The sequence below is a fragment of the Nomascus leucogenys genome, chromosome 3, assembly GCF_006542625.1.
Source record: "Nomascus leucogenys isolate Asia chromosome 3, Asia_NLE_v1, whole genome shotgun sequence".
Taxonomy (NCBI): Eukaryota; Metazoa; Chordata; class Mammalia; order Primates; family Hylobatidae; genus Nomascus; species Nomascus leucogenys.
Window position 1 is genome coordinate 12,754,329 of NC_044383.1, and position 10,190 is coordinate 12,764,518.

The window sequence follows — 10,190 nt, forward strand, 5'->3', positions numbered from 1 at the left end:
TTAAATTTGGGAGATGCAGCTAACGTGATATTTAGAGGGAAATTTAAACCTTTCATTACATATAACAGAGAGCAACAACAAAAAGGTTACTACAAAAAAGCTTAGCATTCAACTCTAAAGGGTAGATAAAAAGCAGCCAAGTCAACACAAAGAAACAAGAAGGAATGTAACAATAAGGATAAGGACAGAAATTAATGACAACAGAAAGAAGAAATTTAGGTAATTAATAAAGTTGGTTCTTTGAAGACTCATAAGACAAATTTCTGGCTATATTAATCAAGGAAAAAGGGGAGAAGATGCAAAGTAAGCATCCAACAGAATTTGAAGGTGAAAATACCTACCAATATAACTGCAATAAGTAAGATTTGAACAAAAATACAACACTCAAAATACAAAATAAACACCAGTCCATACTGACATAAATAAGTGGAGGAGAATAGACAAATCTCCCATGCAGAAGAATTCCAAATAATTTATGTAGATACTCTGTCCTCGAGGTGGAATACTCCTCACTTCCAAAAAGTGCACACTATGGAAAGGGGGATAAAAAGCATCACTTCACAGTAGAGACACCTGGGCAACCCACCCTCAGTCAGTGATCAAGGTCAACCTCAACAGTGATGAGTGATGTTGGTATTGTGTACACTTTATATGATGTGATGAAAATGACACTTTATCTTTGCATTTGTGAGATGCAGCTTTCCCCAAACACATAATTCCTGTCTAATGATAAGAAAAACATCAGACAGATCCAACTGAGTGACATTCTATAAATACTTAACAAGTAGGGAGAATCACTTGAACCCGTAATGCAGAGGTCGCAGTGAGCCGAGATCGCACCATTGCGCTCCAGCCTGGGCAACAGGGTGAGATTCTGTCTCAGAAAAAAACAAACAAACAACAACAACGACAAAAACCCCCCAAAAAACTGTCTAAGTCATCCAAAACAAGGCAAGTTTGAGAAGCTGTCCCTGCTAAGAAGAGCGTAAGAAGACATAACTAAATGTACTATGGGATCATGGGATCCTAGAACAGAAAAAAATGTATTAGATGAAAACCAAGAAAGTCAGAATAAACTGTAGACTCTAAAATAATGTATTAACATTGGTTCATTAATGTAGCAAATGTACCATACTAATGGAAGATTTACTAGTAGGGGAAACTGGGAATGGGTTTTATGGGAGCTCTCTGTACTATCTTTGTAATTTTTGTAATTTCAAAACTGTCCTAAAAGAAATATTTGATTTCAAAAAACTACTGTGAACAAAAGCAGTGATAAATTTGAAAATCTAGAAGGCATGGGCCGGGTGCGGTGGCTCAGGCCTGTAATCCCAGCACTTTGGGAGGCCGAGGCCAGTGGATCACGAGGTCAGGAGATTGAGACCATGGTGAAACCCCGTCTCTACTAAAAATACAAAAAATTAGCTGGGCGCAGTGGCAGGCACCTGTAGTCCCAGCTACTCGGGAGGCTGAGGCAGGAGAATGGCGTGAACCTGGGAGGTGGAGCTTGCAGTTAGCCGAGATTGCCTCACTGCACTCCAGCCTGGGCGACAGAGCGAGACTCCACCAAAAAAAAATAAAAAAAAAATAAATAAATAAAAGAAAAAGAAAAAGAAAAAGAAAATCTAGAAGGCATGGACACATTTCTGAAAACAGCAAAAAAAAAAAAAAAAAAAAAAAAAAATCCAACAAAGATCAAAGTTTGGTGCCTGGTGAGGGTTTTGGTCTCTGCTTCCAAGATGGCACCGTGGAGGCTGTGTCCTCACATGGTAGAAGGTCAAAGGCAAAAAGGGGCCAAATGCTGTGTCTGGCCTCTTTTACAAGAGCCTAAATCTCATTCACAAGGGAAGAGCCCTCATGACCTAGTCACCTCCTAAAGGCCTCTCCTCTTAATACTTTGCATTAGAGATTATGTTTCAACATGAATTTGGAAGGGGCATAAATGTTCCCATCATAGCAGAGGTATAACAATCAGAAGGTGTGCAGGTGTTAAGGGGATAATAAATAACACCATCTTCATGCCACACCAAGTCAGAAAAAAATAGAAAAAGACATGTGAGTAAGGTAGATGGAAATAAAACATTACCTTATAACTGATGAAGCTGATATTGAAGAATGGGCTTGGATCAGCTAGTCTGGTGGATTTGCAGACATTTTACCTCTGAATTTTAGAGATTTACCCAGCTGCTGGCATAGACAGACAATTAGGCTGACCTCACTGCATAGCTGACAGCGTGAAGGAGTTCTTGGGCAGATGAGCTCCCAAATGGGATACACAGAAAGGACTGAGCTACATATGCCTAGTTTCTTCTGAACTCATCAGTTAAATAATTTTTACAAAATGAAGAGTAAATAAGGATATAGAATTAGATCAGAAGTGAGGAAAAGAAGAAAACTTTAAAGGTCACTAATTTTTGGCTTTTAAAAAATAATAGGTGCTGGCGAGGTTGTGGAGAAAAAGGAACACTTACACACTAATGGTGAGAGTATAAATTAGTTCAACCATTGTGGAAGACAACGTGGAGACTCTTCAAAGACCTAAAGTCAGAAATACCATTTGACCCAGTAATTCTATTACTGGGGATATATCCAAAGGAATATAAATCATTCTGTTATAAAGACACATGCATGTGTAGGTTCATTGCAGCACTATTCACAATAGCAAAGACATGGAATCAACCTAAAAGCCCACCAATGATAGACTGGATAAAGAAAAAGATACGGCGTATGTATATACCATGGAATTCTATGCAGTCATAAAAAAGAATGAGGTCATGTCCTTTGCAGGAGTGTGGATGGAGCTGGAGGCCATTATCCTTAGCAAAACAACACAGGACCAGAAAACCAAATACCATATGTTTTTACTTATAAGTGGGAGCCAAATGATGAGAACATATGGACACATAGAGGGAAACAACACGTGCTGGTGCCTTTCAATGAGTGGAGGCTGGGAGGAGGGAGAAAAATCAAGAAAAATAACTGTGTACTCGGCTTAATACCCAAGTGATGAAATAATCTGCACAACAGACTCCCATGACACAACTTGACCTATGTAACAAACCTGCATTTGTACCCCTGAACTTAAAATAAGAAGAAAAAACAAAAGTCATTATTTATAGATGACTTGCTCATCCATAAAGCTTATTCACACTTGAGTCCTATCCAAATCAATAAACTGGTAATTAATAAGAGTTTAGTAAAGTTTCCAATTAAAAAATATCAACATACGTAAATCAATAACATTTGTTTAAATAGTCATCAATTAGAAAATATAATAGAAAATAAGACATCACCTATAATAGCTCCAATGCTAAAGTATCCAGTAATTAATAAATAATACACAAGGTCCTTCATGAGAAAAATACCAGAACTCTATTAAAGTATATTAAAGGAGAGCCAAATAAGTGGGAATATATACTATGATCATGAATTGGATAACCTATCAAAAGTATCAATTCTTTCCGAGTTAATCTGTGAATTCAGTACAATTCCAAGCAAAATCCTAGTGGTCATTTGATAGAACTTGACAAACTGATGCCAACACTTAAATTGAGGAATAAAACCTCACAAATGGACAAGATCATTTTGAAACAGAAAAACAAAGTGGAAGGAATTACTTTACCAACTATCACACTTATTGCAATGCTACAGTAATAAAGAATGAATACTAAAGCAGAGTAATAGACAACAGAATAGCCTTGAGAGAAATCCATGAATCCATGCAGACTTGCTATGTAATGAAAACGATCACACGCGTGTATGGGGGAAAGAATGGATTATGTAGCTAATGATGTTGAGAAATCTGGTTCATTATATGGAGATTTGTGTGTGTGTGTGTGTGTATATCTAATATATATATTTTTGTGTGTGTATATATACACACACACATATACATATATACACACAATATATATACACTTATATGTATATATAAAACTATATAAAATATAAAACTATATTATATATAATATATAAAATATATATAAATATAAAATATAAAAATAAATTACAAATGGATGAAAATATAAGTATAAAAGGTAAGTGTTTAAAGCTGACAAGAGAAAAGGTAAGAAGTATTTTTGTAACCTTGTTCTGAAGCAAGATCATGAAACAAAACTATAATGAGAATGATGGACTGCACAGCAAAATGAAAGACTTCTGCCCAAAGGACATCATACCAAAGCTAAGAGGTGGTGAGAGATAACATGTTTTCAATGCCTAAAATGCTTAAGAGGTTACAATCGAGAACATACTAGATATTCATGCAATTCAGCAAATAAAAAGCCATATGATAGAACTTGAAGCAGCAATCAGAAGTAATGAACTATATTTACATAACTGCAAGACTAAATCTCAACAACACATTGTGGAATGAAAAAAAGCAAGAAACAAAATTTATAGCACCATATATTTATGCAAATTGCAGCATATAAAAATCTATCCAATAAGCTTTTTAATAATATACATACACATAGAGATTGAGTAGATTGAGCACCTATTCAGTAAAGGAGTGGGAGTGTGTTGTTTAAAGGAGTCAACTCAGAGAAAATGTTATAAGAAATAAAGGCTCTGCATCGCTTGACGATGATCATATGCTACAAACTAAGAAGTATGTTGAATTCTTTCACGTGGATTTATTATGGTTGAAGGAAGAAAGAGGAAGTGAGGAGGCAGGGGAGAAAGGGGAAGAGTGTAACAGAGAAAGGGTCAGTCAGAAAAATAGAGAAGCAGAGATGTCCCAAGTGGTTTTCATTGCCCACTTCCTAATGCTTCATGGCTGTAGTTCTCTTTTGGTCTTATTGGTGCATAGGGAGAGTAGGTTCAGAAGGATAGTGTGTAATTTGACAAGAGGAGAGGGGTTGTATGGTCTGTTTTCATACAGCTATAAAGAACTTCCTGAGAGTGAATAATTTATAAAGGAAAGAGGTTTAATTGACTCACAGTTCAGCATGGCTGGGGAAGGCTCCGGGAAATTTACAATCATGGCAGAAGGCAAATGGGAAGCAAGGCGCTTTCTTCACAAGGTAGCAGGAAGAAGTGCTAAGCAGAGTTGGGGAAGAGCCCCTTATAAAACCATCAGATCTCGTGAGAACTCACTATCACGAGAACAGCATGGGAGAAACTGCCCCCATGATTCAATTACCTCCACCTGGTCTCTCCCATGATGTGGGGATTATGGGGACTACAATTCAAGATGAGATTCAGGTGGCAGCACAAAGCCCAACCATATCGGGGTTATAAGAATAAGCTGGGAGGAGGTGTTGCCTTACTCATCTTTGAAATAAAAAGTGTATTCTCAAATACATATAGCAAGTGTAATCACTTAGATTATATCCCTTTGGCTCAAATAAGCCCCCTCTGGGACTGAAATCTATCTTCAGTTTAAAGTCTTGTTTCCAATGGCTCCCAAAGAAAATATAACTATTCTATACTCAACTCACACTTAAAGGGTTGCTGAGGGCAAAATATAAAGACATTATTGGGATTTGGCTTCCACTATTTTTTTTTCTCCCCTGAGCATTAGATTTCAGATTACTGTCAAAAGACAAAAAATTACAACTTTAAAGATCTTAACTGGCTTTTATTCATGATTCAAGCATTGGGCAGCCCTCAGAACTAGAGCAGGTTCAAAAAACTCCAGCCAGCAAAGTGATTAGACTGTATTTACTGACAGAAAATGGAAGTGAGATATAGAGACAGCTTAATTGGTTACAGCTCTGCATCTTGCCTTATTTGAATCAGCTGGCTGCCTGCAATTGACTGACTGAAGCTCAGCTGCTGTAACCAACTAAAGCCCAGCTGTTTACCCAAGTGCACTCCTAAGTTAATTAGTTTCATTTAGCATGAGTGACTCCATATTGGTTTGGTCTGTTGGGCCCAGTGCAGCAGCCTAGTCCAAATCAATAGGCTCCTACAAATTTTATTATTTAACATTTTAAATGAAATGGAATAATATTTAAATAAAATGTTTCCACTACTTATTTTTCTCTTCTGGATGTTAGATTTTGGATTACAAACCCATCTCAGGGAAGTTTCCATGCCTTTGGTGTTTGAGCCTGGATCACTGAATAAGTGGATAATTTGTTAACCAGAATGGTATAACTTCCACTCTCCACTGTCACTTCCTTCCATCTCTCCAGTTGCCTGCCCTTTTCTCTAAATAGCTTTCATTTGCAGCATTTCATCTGAATTAAATTCATTGGTCTTCCTCTAATTAGCCAAAAGTATCTCATTATCAGCCCATGACTGGTTAATTATCTGATTACCTGCAGTATCAATCAACAAGTCATCTCTGATTTAATTTGTAAGTTCACAGCACTGAGACATCATGAGTTCCTTTCCTGTCAGACATTTATTAAGGGGAGAGGATTTATTGCCCTCCCAGCGGATATTTCTTTCACTGTTATCAGCTTCTCATTACAGTTGGTTAAACCTCCATTGTGATACCCCCTCTAGTCTGGACTTAAACTTCAAAAGCTGTTTTGTACTCTGGGGGGACTCAGTAGTATCATGAGCTTCCAAACAACAACTTTCGGAATCACACAGAAAAGCTCTTACTAGAACATACTGGGAAAAGGCAGTGGGAGGCTTTGAATCTCGTTTATGCCTTTGGTTAACAGAATTTAATAACTGATATTTCGAAGGGCCATAATTAGGTCTTGAATTAGTGTTTCTTTACAAAAATAACTTGGCCTGATTTCTTGAGATCTACAACATTTCTTTTCTTCATGTGGGGTGGTAATTGGATGGGATTGAGTCTTAGAGGACAAGATTTTTAACAAAATATGGTTCTTGATTTTGGTAAAGTTTCCTCATCTCAAGTGTACAAGAACACTCCATCTATTCAAATGTTTTTGAGCTCCTGTTATTGTCAAGGCTTATGCTAGGTACTGGGGACACTGAGGTGAAGGTGAGACAATTAGTAGATAAGTACTGCTTGGTTTGTAAGGCTGAAAAAAGTAATGAAATGAAGACTCTTCTAACGTGTAAGACCTTTGGTTCTGATGATGTTTTGTAAAAAGGGTCAAAACAAAGCTATTCCTTCTCTTGGAAAACTTCCCTGAATAGACTAATGCTGAATTTCTTAGGCTATGTCATTTATTTTATTTTTTGCTTATGTTACCCTATTACAACTAGAGAACACCAATAGATGTTTAATTCAGACCCTGAGTAGCATATATTGTTTGAAACCTCTGTTTTTCAGCAGATGTATATGGAGCAAATCAATTGAGCTCAGAAGAGAAACTACAGTATTATTTTAGGCATTCAATTTTCTATTGATCTTCTTGTTACAAATATACTTCTGTATGTACAACTTTAGAAGGAAAAGCATCTATATGTTATTAAATTGCCCTTCTGCCTTTCCAGGTTAGCTGAGTCATACTTTGACTAATGAATAATATGTGATGTTCTTCCATCCTCGGAGAGGGAAACAGTTAAATTCTAAAAGCAAGAAACAAAATGCCACGTTTCATGTACGAGGCAAGCTCCAAGGACTTGCAGGAGCTCCCTGTTTGCAGCCAGTGTGAGTTATCTTGGGATCCTGCAGTTAGAATTGTAGAGTGCCTTTATATGTCCTCAAACTCCTGATGGTGGGACTATGATTAGGTATGTCCAATTTGGAAAAGAATTTGGCATTTCTATTGAATTTGAGGATATGCAGACCTTACCTATTGACTCAGGACCTCTATCCCCAGACAAATACCTTACAGAAACTTATACATAAATATACCAGTATAATGATTCCAGCAGCAAAATGCAAATAACTTGAGTGTCCATCAACCCATAGAGGGTAGAATGGATAAGCGGTCGTATTTACATAGTGTAACAGTACAGCAATCAGAAGAGTACACTACAATTATACACATCTACATGAATGAATTTCACAAATATCATGTCAAGTGGAAGACACATGTCAAAAAAATGATAATGGTAGGACTCCATTCATATCAAGTTCTAAAACAAACAAATTAGCAAATCTGTTTAGAGATGCACGGGAAGGTGTTAAAATTATAAAGAAGGCCAATAAAATGGTTACCATGAAAATCAACATATTGGATACGACTAGGAAATGGCACACAAATGTTGAGGGGATGGCAGGTGATATTGTTTTGCAGGGGGCATTGCAGAAAATGTTATCTCGGGTGTAGTTGCAAAGGCATTTTATTTGTGATGAGTGAATGGTGCATATGTTTCTATGCACTGTTCTGCATGTCTATTACATTTCAAATAAAAAGAAATAGTCTCCCTTTCTTGGAAATATGATCCAGTGCTTTTGACTCAAGCCTGTCAGGAACACTCTAGACAGGCTTCTCTCTACTCTAGATGCTTGGGGCTCATTCACACTGTCATTCTGGATCTGCTCCTGCATTTCTCCATGCCCCAGAGGGTAGAAGCAACTAGCTGATGATGCTCTCCCTGCAGAGCACAGTCTTTCCCAGCATCAGCCCCTGCCAGCTGTATCTACACAATCTGCATCTCTTTGGGGAATCACTCTGTAAGCACAGACTGCAGCCCACTGACAGCTTCCAGGGGCTTGCTGACAAAAACTACAGCAGGGCTCAGAGCTGCACTTCTGGGTCAACATGAGTTGGAAACAGTGGCAAGATTCTCATTTAACCGTGGACTCTGATTTCAAACCTTTGGAGGGTAGACACTGGGTAGGGAGTATTAGGGTTTGATTGAAAGAGAAGAGAGACTAGGCGAGGAATCTGCTGATGCCAGAGGAGACACACTCCCTCTGATGAAGCCTTTTCTGCATATGTATGATCCTTGTATTACCAAATACTCCAGGGTAAGGAAACACATAGGAACTGACATGTTGGTGTGGTTAAGTGAATTTATTCATTCATTTGACAAGCATGGCTGACTAACTTCTAGGGCTCAGATAAGACTTGGCCCTACAGTGAAGAAATTTTAAAACACAGATCATACCCTTGGGAAGCTCAAAAACAAAAGAAAAGACAGGTGTGTAGGTAACTGCAGGTACATCTTCTGATGTGTATAATGGGAGATACAAGGACAGGTGCACAGAGGAGGGGCGTATCTAACGTAAGGGAGGGGAGAGGGGAAGGAGAATAGCTACTTGGTTGGTATTCACTGAAGTCACTGTGACCAAACCTAAAATCACCATCTTCTTCCCCAAATGCTTTCCTCCCCCTGTATCTCCAATCCAGAGTAATGACTTCCCATCTTTCCCCAGGAAAACTGAGGAGAGGGAAAAACCCAAACAGAAAGAAATCGGGAGTCATATTTAGGTCTGGTCTCTCACTGACCACCTCTTTCATTCATTGCCAGTTCTGGGTTATTCAAGGACTTCCACTCAATGGCACTCTTCCAGACCACACAGGTCTGAGAAAATTGAGAAAGAAACAAAAAGTAGGAGACGACATCAAAATGTTACCTTTTCTCCCTAGAGAGGTTCAGTAGAAGACATGGCTTTAGATCTGTGGACCGAGAAGGCTTGCAAATACTAAGCCTCAAAATTTGTTAGGGTCATCCATGCAATTGCAGCAGCATGACAGGGCATCCCACGTGGATTGGCTGATAAGATTTAGGGCATGAAGAAATGCAGTACTTGCATTCTTGTAGACAGGCTCGTTCCCAAGGGAAAAGGGCTAAGCTGAGCTGAACTGAGCATGCCCAGTTATTCTTTCCAATTCACCAATTCAATGTCACTCCACCTCCCTCAAGAAGGAAGAGAAAGCAAGTGGTATAAAAGTCCAGGTGTGTGCTTAAGAAAAAATCCTTCCTTATGGAAACCCAGAGTGTACAAAAGCCTAGTCCTATTCGGTAAATAGCTCATGATTTTGTCTGCTCGTCTCCAAACCCATTGCTATAACTGTAGTCTTTGTCCAGACCTTCTCCAGTTAATTGCCTGAATTGCTCCTTCCTACCCAAGTTAACTCCCGAATCTATGTCTCAGGCTGAATAACCTGTGTATAAACCAACACAGTCTCATCTTTTTCACCTTAAAACACTTCCTTGGCTCACCTTTGTTTCCATGATCGAGCTCCGAGTCATTTGCTTAAGACACAAGATCTTTAATCAACTATATTTTGCCAACCTGTCTTGATTTATTCTTTGGACACTGACATGTTTACCTCATTCCAGCTAGTTCAAATTACTGGCAGTTCCTTTAACAAACCAAGATCTTTTATACCTTCCTCACTCCTCCATCCTTCTGCCTG